At 50.4% G+C, this 17476-nt stretch overlaps 2 pseudogenes; one reads left to right on the top strand and one right to left on the bottom strand.

The window, feature by feature from the left end:
- LOC134432716 (uncharacterized) overlaps positions 1-17476 on the top strand; it is an 899340-nt pseudogene that overhangs the window by 232923 nt on the left and 648941 nt on the right.
- The window catches only part of LOC134432721 (zinc finger protein 11-like), a 229693-nt pseudogene that overhangs the window by 155685 nt on the left and 56532 nt on the right, over positions 1-17476 (bottom strand).

The following is a 17476-nucleotide window of genomic DNA, read 5'->3' as shown; positions in this document are numbered from 1 at the left end:
CAGCCAGGTCGTGGAACTCACGGTTTATTGCAAAGGGCCTGGGTGCAGGGCCCTGCTGGGAGCTGCCAGGCACAGCTCGGAGCAGGCCCGAGAGAAGAGAGGGGTAGAGAGGGTGAGAGGGTAAGAGAGTAAGAGGAGAAGAGCAAGGGTCCCGTTACAATACAATAAATCTCCTTCTGTGTTGAATATTCTATTTCTCAGTAACCAATCAAGTACAAGATACAAATCCTATAGCATTTACATACAGCCTATAAGAATCAATACATTACCATATTGTGTTACATTTTAAACCCTAAAAACTCCTCTTTGGACCCCTTCTGCTGAGCTAGTAGGGTCTGCCCTGACCCTTGGATCTGTCTGCAAGCAGAGGGTATTGTTTCACCAAAACGGGGATTACCTTCAGTTGGGCCACACCATTGTTTTCCAGTTGTTTACTAATGGAGGGATCTCTTTCATTTCAATCTTCATTATACTTTCTATATTCTCAAAATTTTTTCCAGACAATCATATTTATAAGGCTTTCCTGTTTAATCTTCCCCAACACACATTGACTTTGAAGGTCCCTCTGCCTGAGTCCATCTCTACAAATCACCAGCCATCTGGGCTCAAGATCCACCTCCCAAACATCAAGATTCAGCCCTGAAAAAGCCTCCCAGGCGTTCCCCAACCCTGGTTCCTCCCCTCTGGCATTCGGGGGTTCCCTCCTGTCCCAGCTGCTGGGGTCACGCTTGGATTGGGGGTCCCCATTCTTCTCGGTGCCTGCCCTGCGCAGGCTGCTGGCAGTCCCAGCAATCCCAAAAGCTCCCCCCGCTTCGCTCTCCCCATTTCAGGATGCCGGGGCTGTTTGGGCTCCCAGGCTCCCTTCTCCCCTCATTCTCTGCTCTGGGCTGCAGCGGCTCCAAGGAATCCCCCCTGCCCCTCTCCAGGCTCTTGAGGCTCCTGCCAATGGCAGCGCTCCCCCCTCTCTGGGCTCCCCACTTTGGGCTCCTGGGGGACACAGGGCTCTGCTCCTCCAGGCTGCCTCTGCCGGCAGCCGCCAACGCCACCCCCCGATGTCCCCCCGAGGGGCCTTTTCCGCTCAGCCTTGGACTTCTTCATTCTCCAAACATCCCCCAAATACCCCAACCCAGGGACCCCCTGGGATATCTGGGATATGGGCCGAGCTCCCGCTCTCTGCTCACCGGCGCGATTGGGGGGCGATGATCCCACAGGTGGGGGCTGTGAATTCAGGCAGGGATCGACTGCATGGTTCCCTCAACTCAGCCTTGATCTGCCTTTGTCCCTCCTCTTCCTCTTCCTCCCGCTCCTCCCCTTCCAGCCCCCTCATCCTCCTCCTCTGTCTTATCTTCACATCCTTCTCCTCTTCCATCCCTCCTCTTCCATCCCTCCCCCTGCTCCTCCCTATAACACCACCTCTTCTTCCCCCTTCATCCCTGCCCTTCCCTGCCTCCTCCTCCTCCCCCAGCAGCAGCCACACCCTCGCTGCCCCGTTCCTGCAGCCCTCGAAGCCCGCGGCAGGAGCGGGGATGGAGCTGGGACAGGTCGGGATGGGCAGCGCGAGGCTCTCGGCTGCTCCAGACACTGCGGGTGGGGGGAACCCGGCCCGGGCCAGAGGAGAGGCAAACTGGGCAAACTGGGGGCTGCACATCCAAACTGGGCCTTGCTGGGGACCCTGCCTGGGCACTGCCAGCCCTTGGGGCTCCTCTCGGCACATCTGCCGGGGGGAACGCACACAGGGCTGGGGGATCCCAGCAGTGGCAGCATTGCCAGGGACTGGGCTGGACAGGGATCATACTGGGAGTGACTGGGACTGTACTGGGCTTGTACAGATATCATACTGGGATTGTACTGGGAGTGACTGAGACTGTACTGGCCTTGTACAGATATCATACTAGGATTGTACTGGGACTGTACTGGGATTGTACTGACATCATACTGGGATTGTACTGGGATCATGATGGGACTGTAGTGGGTTTGTACTGACATTATTCTGGGATCATATTGCCATGCCAGGGCAGACTGTGATCGCACTGATGGACACTGGGATCATTCTGGGATCATACTGGGAGTGACTGGGACTTTACTGGCTTTCTACTGACATCCTATTGGCATCATACTGGGATTGTACTGAGTTTGTACTGACTCCATGCTGCCATCATACTGGGATCATGCTGAGATCACACTGGGAGTGAGTAGGAGCCTGGGGGGGGGGGGCAATTGAGACCATGTTAGGGGTAAATGGGATATACTGGGATGAACTGGGATGGTGCGAGGATGGCTAGGATCATACTGGCAGTGAGTGCCACTACACTGAGGCTGACTGGGAGTGCTTGGGAGCAAATGGGATCATACTGGAAGGAACTGGAAAGATGGTGGAGGGAACTGGGGTAGCCTGGGAATATACTGGGACTGACTAGAAGGAAAATGAGGGTGAAAGAGAGGAACTGGAACCATGTGGAGCACAACTGGTACATTCTGGCAGAGAGTGGGAGCACACTGGGCTCATATTTGGATCATACTGGGAGTGACTGGACTAATACTGGGAGGAACTGAGTGTCACAGTGAGCACTCCCTGCACATCATCCCCCATACTGGGCCTGACTGGGAGCAACTGGGAGCAAATGGCATCATACTGGGACTCACTGAGTTGATTGAGGAAGCAACTGGAACCATGCTGGAGACAGCTGGGACTAAACTGGGAGAGATTGGAAGTAAGTGGGATTATACTTGTAAAAAATGCATATTTTGTGATTGGGTTTTCCCAAATATTAAAATGAATATTATATGTCTTGTGTTAGAAAGTAATGCTGTATTAATTCTCTTAAGTAGTGGGTTAAATATAGTTTTAGGTTATTAAAAAAATATTAAAATAGAAACTATGCTTGGTAAGAGGCTTTTTTCCAAGAAATGACTTGCAGCGAGATAGCAGCCACAGGACACCTAAATCTTTCAGAGAAAAAGAATTTATTGCTGTCTTGTCAGAAGAAATGAACTTCTTCCCGCCTCGAAGGCGCTGTTAGGATTCAGAGGAAGAAGGTGGCACTGACCAGACAGAATCCTGTGTTTGAATGGAATTTATGCAACATGTATGAAGTGTATGAATATGCAACAGGCTATTGTTTTTAATAGTTAATCCTGTGTTAACGGGTGTCCTTTTTCAGGCTCGGGTGTCCTTTTTCAGGCTCGTGCTGCCCAGAAAAAGGTACCCAGACATCCGTAACTCTTTGTATTTCTTGTCTCATATTGTCCTAATTCGATTTCTCCAAATTGTTATTACTCTAATTGAATTACAAATTTTTATAACCATTTTATTACTATTAAACATTTAAAATTTTAAAAGCAAGTGATTGGCGTTTTTCACAATTTTGGTAGCAGAGGATGGTTACTAACACCTCGCTGCCGGTGCTTGAGGAGAGTCAGTGTGGGGAAGGCGCGCCCTGCTCCATTGGCAGCCTCGCTCTGTCTCCCCGAAGCTCGCTCTCTTACTCTCGTACCCTCTCACACTCTCTACCCCTCTCTTCTCTCGGGCCTGCTCCAAGCTGTGCCTGGCAGCTCCAAGCAGGGCCCTGCACCCAGGCCCTTTGCCATAAACCACAAGTTCCACGACCTGGCTGCAGAGATCTCTCGTCTCCGTCCGTCCCAATCATCCTACCCCCCAACACTCCGACACCCAAGAGCATCTGGGGTTGGGCAGTACAGCTGGGTTGAGGGATATCCAAGAGCACCGGAACTGGCCAGAAACACCTAAAATTGTAATAGGTGATGTGAAAGTGTAGTATATGGTAGAGATAATTCATGCTATTAATGTATAAAATATTGTAAAATCCACATTATGTCCTTTGACCATCCTGGCCAGGAGCAGTGTCTTATTCATACACATCTAGTTCCTGGACTTGGTTGAGATAAACATCGGGGGTTTTAATGAAAGAACAGAAGCTTCCAGGGCGATAATCGCTGGCTTTCCGGGATCACCAGGTCCAGCCAAGAGTGATTATTGCCTCGACGATTACAGCTACCACAGTGATCCACAGCCCCACCCTGATGCATGTGAATGCTGACTTCCCCACAGTCTACTGACAACATCAGACACCTGGACTGAGTCTTTGTCCACCTCTGCACAGGTAAAGACACGGTGATGCATGGGAAGAGACACAAAGAACATTCGGTCATCTCGGCCTCGAGCAGAATAAACTGTAAAAGAACTCGCTGCGTCAGGCAGCATTTGTGAACAGGGGGAGACTGACATTCGGAGCTCAGATCTGTGTTCACCCAGCACCAAACCCGGGCTCGACGCTGACCCTTGGCTGTGGTAGTGTAGATGATCGAACTTTAGACTTGCAGGAAAATTAATAAATCTTTGCTACATTTTCCTATAAGTTTGGCTCTCAATTTGATCATTTATAACAGAAGGTGCCTTATTGTTGCCTTGTTGTGTGTGAGAGTGAGTCACACACAAAATCAGCCTCAGCTTCCCGGGTGGGTGGGAAGGGGGGCTGTGGAAAGAGGAGTGTGAGACCCACAAATAAGCCATTGTTCTCCTGGGCGTGTGGAGGCTGTGGCATAAGGTACAGGTGACCTGCAAAGGGGCCATTGTCCCCAGGGCGTGTGAGGGGGCCGTGGCTAAAGAGTGTGAGTGACACACAAATCAGCCTCACAGGTGAACTGCACCGGAGGCAGCAGAGTCAGGGCCCTCCCAGGAGGCCCGGAGATACTGAGACCCAGAGGCCGACCCCAAGGTGAGGGGGGGCCACAGGGACCCGCGATTCTCTGTCAACAGGGATCCATTCTGTGTCCTGAGGGTGGGAAAGAATGTGTGGAAGTGAATGAGAAAAAAAAGTGTGTGAATGTAAACGAATGAAAGTATAGGTAATGTAGATTCTGTATTTTAAGCTTCACTCTATTTCCTTCAAGGGAGATGTATAGTATTGAAAGTAGTGTGAGAAAAAGATTTTTTATTTTCAAGAGTGTAGTTGAAAGAAAAGTGGTATTTAGGTTGTTAGTGAATGTGAAAAACAGTGGCAGAAGATGAATAGATAAGATCTTGAAAAATGAGACAGAAAACCAGTAAGTTGGACACAGGGGAAAAAAAAGAAAAAATATAGTCCTTTGGGAGTTTTGTTAACTAACAGAGATACAACTCCTTGCAAAAGGAGAAAATACAGAGTATGTACTAGTTGATGGGAAAAACATGCAAACTGTGGAAAAAGTGAAATTATTGTTAAACTAATAAGCTCAAACTTGTGAATTATATACTTTAAGAAGAGCATTAGAATATTTAACACAAAACAAAGGAACTATATATACAGATTTAAGGTATGCCTTTAGAGTGACACATATTTTAAAAAATTTGGAAAGGAACAAGATAACTTAATTCAAAAAGAAAAAGACTAGTACACGAGGAACTTATTTTAGAGGTTTTAGAGGCATTACAATCACCTAAAAGAGATAGTTATAGTACATCTGAAGAAATCCCAATAGGGAAAGATCCCAAAAATAGGAGGAAATAATTTGGTGGATCACGAAACTAAGGCTGCAGCAGAAAATGGAGCTGAAAGAGTTATGTTAATATTGACTCCAAATCAGGAAATCTGGAAATTCCGAAGATTAGGGAAGCCGAGAAAAAAGAATTAAACAAGATAGGAAGTGAACAAGATAAATCAGGGAAATGGAAACTTCTTGATGGAAGACAATTACCTAATAAAATGTGCTTACTAGGAAAATATTAGAAGATATGCACCACAAAACCCACTGGGGTACTCAAGCTTTGTGCGGTCATTTTTTATGGAACTATGGGTGCATTGGGACTTTTGGAGTAGCAAAGCAAGTAAATAAAAGATGCTTAATTTGCCAAAGGATAAATAAAAAGTTGATAAGGAAAACAACATTAGGAGGACGTGAATTAGCTCATCAACCATTTCAATGTATCCAAGCAGAAGTTAGATTTCTTAGGCTCTGGATTTATTTGTAAAAAAAACCCATTTACCTAGAAGAGAATATGCAATATGTTAGACAGAGAATTTTAGAAGAATAAAAATCTTTTAAGTATGAGAAACCTCCGAGAAAAAAACAAGAAAATAAAAAGGGGAAATGAAAGGGAAGGGAACAGGACGAAGATTAAGAAAGAGAGTGGGATCCTCTGCAGGTCTTGCCCCCTCCGTTGGCGGCCCAGGCGCCTGTCCCGGGTCCCGGCTCGCTGCCCGCCTCAGCTCCGCCTGCCCCGGTTTCCATCCCAGGTGCCGCCTCACTGCCCAGGGCAGCTCCACCTGCCCCGGCGCTGTCGTTCAATTTGTGTGCCCTGCTCCCACTGCCTGGACCGCGGCCACTCTGCCGGCCATGCTGGGGAAGATGGGGGTTGCTCTGTCCTGCCGCCTGCTCCGAGGTCACCGCGCCCACCGCACCAAGGGGGCTCCCAGCCATCCCATCCCCGGCTGCCCTGCCCGTGCCACCTGTGCTGGGCACCGCCGCTGCTGCCGGGCTCTCCCACCTGCCTTTGCTCTGCTGGCAGCTGCCGGATCAGCCGCCATCAGCCATGTGGGGGTTACCCACGCTCTGCCTCGGGCTCCACGGGAAGATCCCCCTCTGCCGATTCCAGCAGCAGACCCTGCCCACACTCCCACCGAGCCTCGGTGGGATATCCTCCCCTGACACCGTCCTGCTCTGAGTTACGTCCCCGTGGTAACCACAGCTCCGGCTGTTCAGGGAAACTCTCTCTCTCTACAGGAAGCACCTTATCAAAACACTAGGAGCTCAGTTAAAAGGCAGCCCTCTATAAATTCTTTCTCAAAACACGGGAGAAAGGCTAGAGAAGGTAAAAAAGTGAAAGAGTTAGATGAAGGGATTGCTCTATTTCCGTTCAGAGAGGTTCCCATGGGAGGGATGCGCTGCCCCGCCCCGCGGGAGCCACCAGCGCCCCTGCCGTCCGTGCCCGGAACTGCACCCAAGGGCAAAGCGCCGCAGCCCAAAGGCCGGGACTGGGTCCGGGCTCTGTTTGCTGTCAGTGCCGCAGCTGTTGGTGTTTGTTTGCTTTATTATACACACTAGAAAAGAACTGGTATTCCTATTCCCATATCTTTGCCTGAGAGCCCCTTGATTTCACTAGTCTAGAAATTAAGACGGAGGAGGTTTGCATTCTGCATTCCAAGAGAGGCTTTTTCTGCCTTCCCCAGCAGACACCTCTCTTGTAAAGCAAGACAAGCACCCACAGACACTGAGGGGGCTGCAGGAGGGGCACAAGAAGGCCCTGCAGCACTTGGGCACAAAGGCACAGGAGGTGAATGCAAGAAGGGAGCAGCAAAAGGCCAAGCTGAAGGCAAAGGCCAGGGCACAGTTCCTACAGCCCCCGAGGGATCAACCCCAGGGCCCAAGGGGGCCCCAGCACCCAGGGCACGGCTCGGCCACAGGCACCTGGCAGAGGCATTGCCCTCCTCGGCAGGGGAGAGCCCACCCAAACAGCCCCTGGCAAGGAACCAGGGCTCCAGCTGCAGGGCACAAGGACACTGCAAGCACAGACAGCAGCACCCTCAGGACCAGCAAGTCAACCCCTTGATGGACATGGATGGGCAGGGCTGTCACAGCTCCCATCACACCACGGACCCTCCACACTGCAGCCCTTGAGAACATTCAGCGTGAGTTTGCATTGAGAGGAGGCATTTTCTGATGGACACAGGGGCCTCCCAATCCACTCTGAATCTTAGACCTAAAGGGGAAAATAGTAAAGGAATGTTATAATTTTTAAGGGAATGAGTGGGAAAGATGAGCAGGTATGATTTGCTCAACCACTATTAGAAGCTGTGGCGGATAGGTCTGAAATAAATGAATTGCTTTTTCTTCCTGCTGTGATTGTAATTAACTAGGAAGGAATTTGAGAGCTGGATTTTAATACTGTAAAAGGGCATACAGAGGCTAGTTCTGTTCTACCTTTGTGCCAAAATCTGACAAGGCCCATGCTGAAGTGAACCCCCAAAGTGTGGGCTGCCCCAGGGAAAGAGGGTAAATTAGATATGGAGCCTCTACAAGTTACTTTTAAACCAACCAGGACAAGCAATACCCTGTTCCAAGAGAGGGAAGGCAGGGCTCACAGCCTGGTATTGAGTCCCTGTTAAAGGCAGGGCTTTTGGAGCCAGGGATGTCTCCCTAGAACACTCCTATCCTGCCAGTCAACAAACTAGATGGATGGACAGGAGGAGGAAACACAGAATTTTCAAGTGCTAAAATGAAGATTAACTGAGGCGGCTGGCCTTGGCCTTCCAGACAGGGAAAAAGAATTTGAATTATAGGTGGATATTAAACAGGGTCTTGCCAAAGGAATTCTTGTGCTAAAATATTTAACTCTATGTAGGATCTCCTACAGTTCAAGTCTGGCATCAAGGTAAAGCTTTGACAACCAAAAGAGCCTCTAAATGGATGAGCAGGGCTCGGTTATTACAGTATGAAACTTGTTCAATGGCACAGGAGGATTTAGAACTGAGGACAGGGCAAGGGTTTAACCCAGCCTCCTGTTTGAACAGCCTGGAGAGGGGCTGGCAAGGAACCCAGGACTGCACTCAAGGGACGGAGCTCCAGACCCAGGCTGGGACAGATTGATGGGACATTCCCTGGCCTGAGGGAGAAAATGTGTTTGTGGATGGCTCTGCAAGGGCAGCAGAAGGGAAAAGAGCAACAAGACAGGCTGTTATTAAGGAAGGGCAATCAGACACAGCGCAGGTCACCGCCCCATGCTCAGCGCAACCCGCGCAGCTGTGGGTGCTTGTGAGAGCCTGGCACTGAAATGCCCTGAGCAGGAAGGCTTCAATATCTTCTGCTGACACCATGGCACCTAACAGGGGGGCAAAAGCAATTCTCACTGCTTCAGCAACCACTGGAGCAGATATCAAGGCACATTCTTCCACAGGAAGCTGGGCTGGCACAGAGCCTGCCCTGGCACTTTGCTGCTGCCAACACCCAGCCAGGACATCGGCTCCTGCCTAAGGAGTGCAAAGCAGCACCACTGGTGGCCAAGGGGCCCATGCCAAGTGTCCCTGAGGCCAGAAACAGCCGCCAGCACAGCTCAACATGGGGGGACCCCTCAGCCTGGCCTCAAGGGCTCTGAAGCCCCGGAGATTTGCACTTCCCGCCCGCAGCAGGAGGATGGGAGGCCGCCCCCGAGCCTGCCCTGAAGGCAACGCAGCAGCAGCCAGGGCTCCACAGCGGGCCAAGCCCCTGCGCCTGCCCACAGATCCTCGCCTGGAATCCTCTGCAATCCTGGCCACCCTCCTCTGCCATCTCCAGCCACTGGGGCCAAGCCAGTGTCCTGCCACTGCTGCAGCTTCAGCGCTGGCTGGGCCTGCACTGCCACAGCTCCTGGGGAACACCACGGCACAATTCCACTCTGGGGCTCACTGACACCAACACTCTGGGCTGCCTGCCATTGCACTGCTGCAAAATGTACCGAGTTTCGCTCTTTTAAACCTTATTTCTCTAGTTTGGCTTGGTTTTCTTTGCCTTGGGGAAATGAATTTTATAGCTTTTATTTAAAGGGTGTTACACTGCTCAATGGAGATGAGTTTAACACCTGAACAGACTGGGAACAGCCCATAAGACACCCACAGAGATAACGACCAGCAACAAAACATCAAGATTGCCCAGCTGTCGCCTTCTGATGCAAGGCAAGGTGACCTGGTTCTGAGGAAACGGCACAGCGACCTAAACTCTCCAGGGTCACTCGGGCCAAGAACACACACAGACACCAGTCTGGTGGACGGTTCAAGACCTTTATTGTCCTGTCTCGTCGGGTTTTATACCGGGAAAAATTTTTCCCTATGTCAGGGGGTCTTACTTTACTGTAATTGGTTAGTGAGGAGTAGAAAGTTACTAATGTTAGGGGGGACTACATTCTTGGGTGATCCCTTATCACTAGAAGTTAGGGGGAGAGGAACTCTACTGCTTTCCGTAACATCGTGAGATTTTCCGAGCGCCTGACCCTATCTACTACATCTCCCCCCCCTTTTTTACAAATGAACGAAGTAGTCATATACATGGGTACTAAGCTGAGGCATGGGGTTGTCGACAGACAAAGGGGTTTGGTGAACCTGGGTAGAAAATCTTGTGACTGGCTATGTTCCCTGGTCGAATTCACAGCAGTGAATTGCCAGCCTATGAACAGGATGGTAGCCCGTTCTAGGCGGGTCTGAACGAATGAGACTAGCTTGTTTAGCAGGCATGGTCCGAAGGTGACAGCTAAAAGTAGCATTGCCAATGGACCTGTTACTATTTCTCTTGTGGAGCCGACTGGGTTCCTCAAAATGGTGATACACTTCTTCATCTGCGCGGCACAGGGCCCTAGGAACAATCAGAACTTGGACCCAAAAGTCGTTGGAGTCATTGAAATTGGCAAGGAACACACAGGGACTCACTCCGGATCACTGGCAAACCCACATCCCAGACGCTGATGGGACTAACCTCTTATTGTTTTTCCCGTTGGGTTTGACAACTTCGGTGCAGACGTTGTCTTTCCGCCTAGCTAGGGTTGCATTGCCAAAGCATCTGCCCTGGCCTGTGACTTGACTCAGGGTGATTCCTTTGCGAGGGGTGTCCCATCTACATTGGTTGGGTGCATCTGCTGTGGAGTAACTGCAGGGAGTGTTTAGAGCGACTCCTTCGTAAAAGGGAGGTTCGACATCGTAACAAAGCCAGCAGGATTCGGTTAGGTTAGGGTTAGATTCGTTCAGGGATAGGAAGGTAGCTTCTAACATATGGAGGATTGGGTCTAAGTCTGACTCGGCTAAACGGTCTATCTGAAAGGCTTCCACATGGCCGGTTGGGATATCAGCGACCCTTGTGGGCAAGGCTTTGGGGTGGGTCACGTTTCTCCCTTTCGGCACGCTTTTAATCACTTTGTTGGGTCCGACCGCTCGGGGTGCCGACGGTTGGAGCCTAATAATTTGCACATTCACTCTCTCTTTTGACCCTTGAAGGACTACTGTCCACGCTCTGCCTATTGCCCAGCTAGGGTGATGTGGCTGCAAAACTGTCATGTTGTAGCCTGTACATTTTCGAAATTTGGGGATTTTATGGTGGTTTCGATAAAAGTTACCGTGGAGGAAGACGGGTGTTTTGCAACCCGTGGGTGCCCAGGTGAACTGTAAGAATTTGTCAGGCTCTTGTGGATCCCACCCAGGCCCCAATGGTCTGGCATCTGTGACAATGGTTTTGCAGCCCAAGTGCCCACAATGTCCCCACCCTGGGTGATTGCAGTAGCTTTTCCCAGGGTTTGAAGCTGGGCACCAGTAGGATAGGTACATGTGTGTGGCATGTGGGGAATGGGGGTCTACCTTTGGTCGTCCTGGAAACAGGTCGGTAATGCGGAGCACGAAGGATGGGGCATTCGGTGTGGTGATTTCTTTGAGCACCTTGTCACTACTAAGGTGTCGTATGACCCACCTGAATGGCCGATGGGGGTAGTGATCTGGGCTGGCTTGCCCTCTGGCAACAAGCCCCAACAGCAAAATCACACAGAAACACCATTGACGCTTGGGTCTCACCCGTGCGGGTCTCTCAGGCGCTGCCTGGCGGCTTGGTGGTCTGTCGCTTTCCTCTGGAATGGGGATGTACGTGTCACGAGGACGTCCCACAAGCATGTCCTGTAAACAGAAACTCGCAACTCTCATCAGTCTCATTCTGCTCACTACGGGGGTCCAGCTTAATTGACTTAAGTGGACACCACCTAATTTGCCGTCCTTTTTGACAGCTGTGTACCCTCTCCCCGTGAGCATCAACCTCCAGCCCCATTCCCATTTGCCTGGCTGGTTTCTAATTACCACCTGTGGGCCATCCGCTCCTGTTTCTTCTCCCAGGCCTTCTGATCCTCCCTTTTTCATCTGCTCCAGTCGCTCCAGCTGCCTCTGGCCCTCCTGGTACAGCTCCTCAGCCCTCAATGCCCGCTCCTCTACATTCTGCTCCATCTGTTTCACAATGCCCTGCCGGGCTGTCATCAGCTCCTGCTTCCTCTGGCGCTCCAGCTCCTCCTGGACCTCCATGCCCTTCTCCCGCTCCATTTCCATCATCTTGTTCAAGCGCTTCTCTTCCTCTGCCAGTTCCTCAAGGATCATCTGCTTCTCCAGGACTTGCTTGTCCCAGATCATTTTGCACTTGGCATTGAGGAACAGCGCGTTCAGTTCCTGCGCATCTTCCTCCTCCTCCAGCTTCATCCTTGTCGCTCGCTGCGGCAGCTTCTGCTTCCCCTGCTGCAGCTCCTCATCCACGTCTCTCCCGTGGTCCCTCTCGTCCTCCAGCTCTGCCTTTCTCTGCTCCTCGATCTGGGCCTTTTTCCAGGCTTCCTGCAACGTCCAGACGCCTTTCGCTGCGGCGTCCGCTTTGTCGTTGCCGATCTGGAAGTAGCCTTTGAATGGGTTGTGGCTGTTGATGTGAATGACTGACACGGTGCCCTGTCGCGAGGAGAGTGCTTTTTCCAGCATTAGGGCTGCTGCTGATGTTGGCACTCCTGGTCCCTTTTTTGTGTGAAGTGTTAAAGCCACCAGCTGGGTGCTTTTCCACGCCCGGGACTGCCCTCCCACTCCGTTCACTGGAGGGACTTCTTTGAATTGCCAGTGTCTGGGCCAATGCGCTTGGGGAATAATCGTGCAGTCTGATCCCGTGTCCGCCCAAAATTGGAGCCCTATGACGTAGGGATCCTGACTGTCGTAAAGGCGGCATGTCCCCCACACCATCAGGGGTTCCTTCCCTATTCTCATGGCCAGGGCTACCCAGGGATCCCGCTCTGGGGCGCCTCCTGCTGGCCCTGTACCACCAGCGCAGCTTGCAGCGGAGGGGGGTGTGAGGGTACTGAGGGTGCTGCATAACTCTGCCATTGTGCTGCTGGCGGGGATGCGAAATTGACTGCTCCCTGTGAGGGCATGGGGTATGAGGGTCCCCTGCCCCACTGGGGGTTGGCATAGATGGGCCGTCTTGCATTTGCAGCGGGAGGAGGCTGAGTGTGGCCCACGCGCCCCCTCCCTCTCCTGTTTCCCCGGGGCCGGGATCTACAGTCCCTAGCAAGGTGTCTTCCCGCAGCTCCTACAGGTCCCTCTCGGGCGTGCTTGGAGTAAGGGTGCTGCCAGGGAAAGCTGTGCCAGCTGGGGACAGCTCACTGAGTTGCTGCCCTTCCCCAGAAGCCTGGGCTAACGCGATTGTCCTGCCACTCCTGCTTAAATACAATCCGCCCTGCCCCATCAAAAAGCATGCGGCTTATTTGCGTAATATCAAAAGTGAGCAGATCGTTATTGCTAGAAAGGTCGTCCTCAAGAGTGGGCACTACAGCTGAGTTGATCCCTATTTCTGAAATTGCTTTGGCTTCTTTTGGGTTAACTGGGGTATATGCCCTTTGTTGGTTCCCCCATGCTCCGGCAACCCCCACCGGGAAAGCGTACATGGAGGCTGCCGGTGCCCGGTCCCCACAGGCTGCTTTTATTTTTCCCCAATCGGTGAGTTTGTGTTGCGATTGTTTCCCGATATTGTTTAAAGCTTTACTCGGTTTCGCTTGAAACTGCATTAATTCTGCTCTCTCGGTTTCCGAGTCTTTTGGTGCTCCATGGCCGCTGGGGACACTGCGGGGACGCCTTGGGGACACTGGGAACACTCCAGGAGTGCTGGCAGAGGGAGGTGACACTCCCAGGAGACACTCTGAACACAGGCAGGGTTGGGGGGGCAGGTAGGGAGAGGTGGCGTCACCCCTGGCCCCCCCCACTGCCCCTCCCTTGAGAGGCCATCGTGGGTCCCAAATGTGCCCCCAATGTTCCCAAAAGGATCCCAATGTCCACTGAGTGTCCCCAACAGTGCCCAAGTGTTCCCAAAATGTCCTCTTGGGGACAATGGGGGACACACTGGGTTCATGTGGGGACACTGTGGGGACATGGGGGTCACCACAGAGGTGACACCAGGGACAGTGCAGTGGCACCAGTTCAATTCCTGTGCCACCAGCCCAGTGTCCCCACTTCCATCCCAGTGCTCCCAGTGTCAGCCCAGTGTTCCCACTGCCAGCCCTGTGCCACCATCTCTCATTGTCCCCATATCAATGTCACCATTCCCGTGTCCCCAGTTCCATCCCAGTGTCCCCTCCAATGTGACAGTTCAATCCCAGTGTCCGCATTCTGGGGCATGGGAAGGTCTCTGCTGGTCTGTAGAGCTCCATACTGGTCTGAACTCGTCTCTACTGGTCCAAACTGGTTTTCGGCATCCCCTGCTGCCCCTGCTCCTCTTTACTGGTCCATACTGTTTTATATTGGTCTGAACTGGTTCATACTGGTCAGGGCAGAGGAAAGTCTCTGTTGGTCTGTAGATATTCATACTGGTTCATACTGGTCTGAACTTGATTGTTCTGGTCCATACCAATCTGAACTGGTCCCCACTGCTCTGAACAGGTCCATACTGCACTATACTGGTTCATACTGGTCTATACTGGGCAGGGCAGGGGAAGGTCCCACCTGCTCTGAAGAAACTCATACTGGTCTAAACGGGTCTGAACTGACCCCCACTGCTCTATACTGACCCATATTGATCCTTACTGTTCTATAGAGTCTCATACTGGTCAATACTGGTCTGAACTGGTCTGTACTGGTCTGTACTGGTCAGCATAGGTAGAAGTCTCTACTGGTCTGTAGATATTCATACTAGTTTATATTGGTCTGTACTGGTTTATACTGGTCTGAACTTGTCTATTCTGGTCGATATTGGTCAGGGCAGGGGTGTCACAGTGCGACCAGTCTGAAGCTGCCCCCCTGATTCAACCAGCCTAGAAGTAAAAAAGTCCCTGAGTGAAGAAGGATAGGTTGGATTCAGTTCTATACAAGGACCCTCAGCCAATCTCATTCAGCCCTAAATGCAGACCTATCATTGGCCAGGGAGCTGGACAGTGCTCAGACCCCAGCCAATCACATGTGTAAGCAAGGGAAATTTGAAGCTCCTATAAAAGGAGCTGCAAGAATAAACCTGAGGCTGTTTGTCACAAGGACCTTGGAGAGTTGGGCTGTTTGGATGTCGCCGATGAACGGCCCCTACTGTGATACGCAGTGATCCACGAAGTGATGCGACTCAGCCATTTTCTGTGTACAGAGCAGGGGAGACTCAACCGTGTAGGAGCTGGGAAAAGCCAGTAAGGCAAGAAAGCCAGACATTGAAGGAGGTGAGAATTAACATTAATGCTAAAAAACTGAGTGGTGTAGGAGTCAGAGAAAGAAAAAAGCTGAAAAATAGAAGGAAAATCTCACCAAAGAAAGAGGCAGATTAACCTCCATAGAGGAACAACCAGTCATGAAGGTATGAACTTTTATTTTACTTCAACGAGGAGAAAAGTATGATCAACAAGCTCTGAAAGCCACTATGGATGTTATAAAATTTTGATGTTTATTTCAAACGCTCCTACTCTCATATTTATCGGATGTTTTCCAATAAAATCACAACATAACCTGGAAAGCCAAGAGCACGTTGGAAGCAGAAGATTGTCAATGGTAAGACAATCTGCCCATCACCTTATTCCAAGACTCAAATATTTACAACCCATGAGTAGTAATGTGTGTGGTTTTAATTGAACTAGTTTTGAGTTGAATTGTTTACTGTTTGTAATGTTAAGTTGGAACTTTGTAACTTCTAAACATTAAGCCTGTGACATGCTAACCTAAAGAATTGTAATGCTGGTGGTTTTGCCTGACAGCTTGTGGATGTGAATGTCACAACCCCAGTGATACATGCGGTACATCACTAGCTGTGGGAGACTGGGCTTGCTGAGTTGGGTGGAAAAAGCCTTATTCAACTAGGCTCATAATTTAATTTTTTAGTCTAACCAAGAGGGTGAGTTGTCACCTTGCAGCTGAGCTCAAGCTGCCCCCTAAACTCAAGCAGCCCAGAAGAAAACAAGTCCCCAGAAAAGGCAGGGATAGGTTGGAGTCAAACCCAAGCAAAGACTTCAGCCAACCCTGTTCAGGTTTAGATGCAGATACAGCACTGGCCAGAGAGCAGGGCAGAGAGAGAACCCATCCCATCAGCTGTCTTAAGCCAGGAGATTCAAACCCCCTATATAAAGAGGGTCCGAACAATAAATGAGGCAGTTTGTCACAAGGACCTTTGAGAGTTTGAGTTGTTTCTGTGCCTCCAATGAATGATTCCCACCACAACACGTATGAGTGTAACTTTGTGTTTCAGTTGTGGAGTGGGATGTGATCCTTGGATATGGTGTGAGTGTAAAATCTGTCATGAGAGGTGGCACTGCACAGCAACACTAAAGAGTGCCTGGGGCCAGGAGTGGGAAAGAGTGGAATAGAGAGCCAAGAACTGGGCATTGATTTTTTTTAAATTACTGTAGGAAATAGTGTGTGGGAAAGTAGCATTTGCTTCCAGGAGCCTGAACAGTACCTGAGAGGGACTGGGATAATACACGTGAAAGGCATAGAGTCAGATTTGCTTGGAAATTAAGAAAGAAGGAAAAGCAAAGGCATGGGGACAGTGCCAGGATAAGCTGAGAAAATGGGACACAAAGCAAACAAGGAGAAAACCCCCAGGGGAAAGGGGAGCAGGGAAACATCCATGGATACACCTCCAAACAGCCTCCTAGGGATAAAAATGGCACGGTGGCTACATAACCCTGACACAAAGAATGAAAATAGAATCAAAATGAAACATTATTATATGAGAAAATAGACTAAACAGGAGATAAGATCTGATCATTTATCATTGATCTGATCTGGCCAAAATAGAGTTCCTTTGAGGGGTGCATGTGCCAAACTTTGAATATTCATGCGAATGCCAAAGAACCAGTCAGTCAGGAAAAAACAGATTCTGCTGCCAGTTGGAAGGGCAAGGTTTTCCTGGGGGAGGCAAACACATTTAAATTAAAAGACATTAAAACCTGGGACCCCTTAGAATATATGTCCACTCTATATCTGCCAATGCACCCCCTGCAGCCCCTGATGGACCCAGCCAGGATAACAGGGACAGACCAGTCCAGCGAGAGGAATGGAAAAATGAGAACCAAGCAGTGGCACTAAACCCCCTCTGGGAAGTGCCATTGGGTGGGGCACACAGGCAATCGGGTTTTTCACTGCCCCACTTAATTCCTCCAAAGTGAGAGCATTTAAAAAGGAATTAAAAGTTCTATGTGAAGATCCAGTTGGATCAGCAGAACAAATAGACCAATTTTGGGACCCAATGTTTATAACTGGGACAAAGTGGAATCCGGAATTAACCTTTTGTTTATACCTGAGGAAAGACAAATGATCCGACTAATGGGGATGTGGATTTGGGAAAGGCACCCTGCACAACACAGACCCCATGGGGAGCAGAAAATGCCCCTGCAATGCCCTAATTAGGACCACCATAACCCTGGAGGAAGGTAAAACATGGAAGATTATAGAGCATTAATTATCAGGGGAATTAGGGAGGCTGCTCCACCAGCTCAGAACGACCACGGGGCATTTGCTGAACAACAAAAGAAGGATGAGACTCCAACTGA

The sequence above is a fragment of the Melospiza melodia genome (assembly GCF_035770615.1).
Source record: "Melospiza melodia melodia isolate bMelMel2 chromosome 7 unlocalized genomic scaffold, bMelMel2.pri SUPER_7_unloc_1, whole genome shotgun sequence".
Lineage (NCBI taxonomy): Eukaryota > Metazoa > Chordata > Aves > Passeriformes > Passerellidae > Melospiza > Melospiza melodia.
Note: the sequence above shows the minus strand (reverse complement) of the source record. Positions and strands in the feature narration are given on the sequence as shown.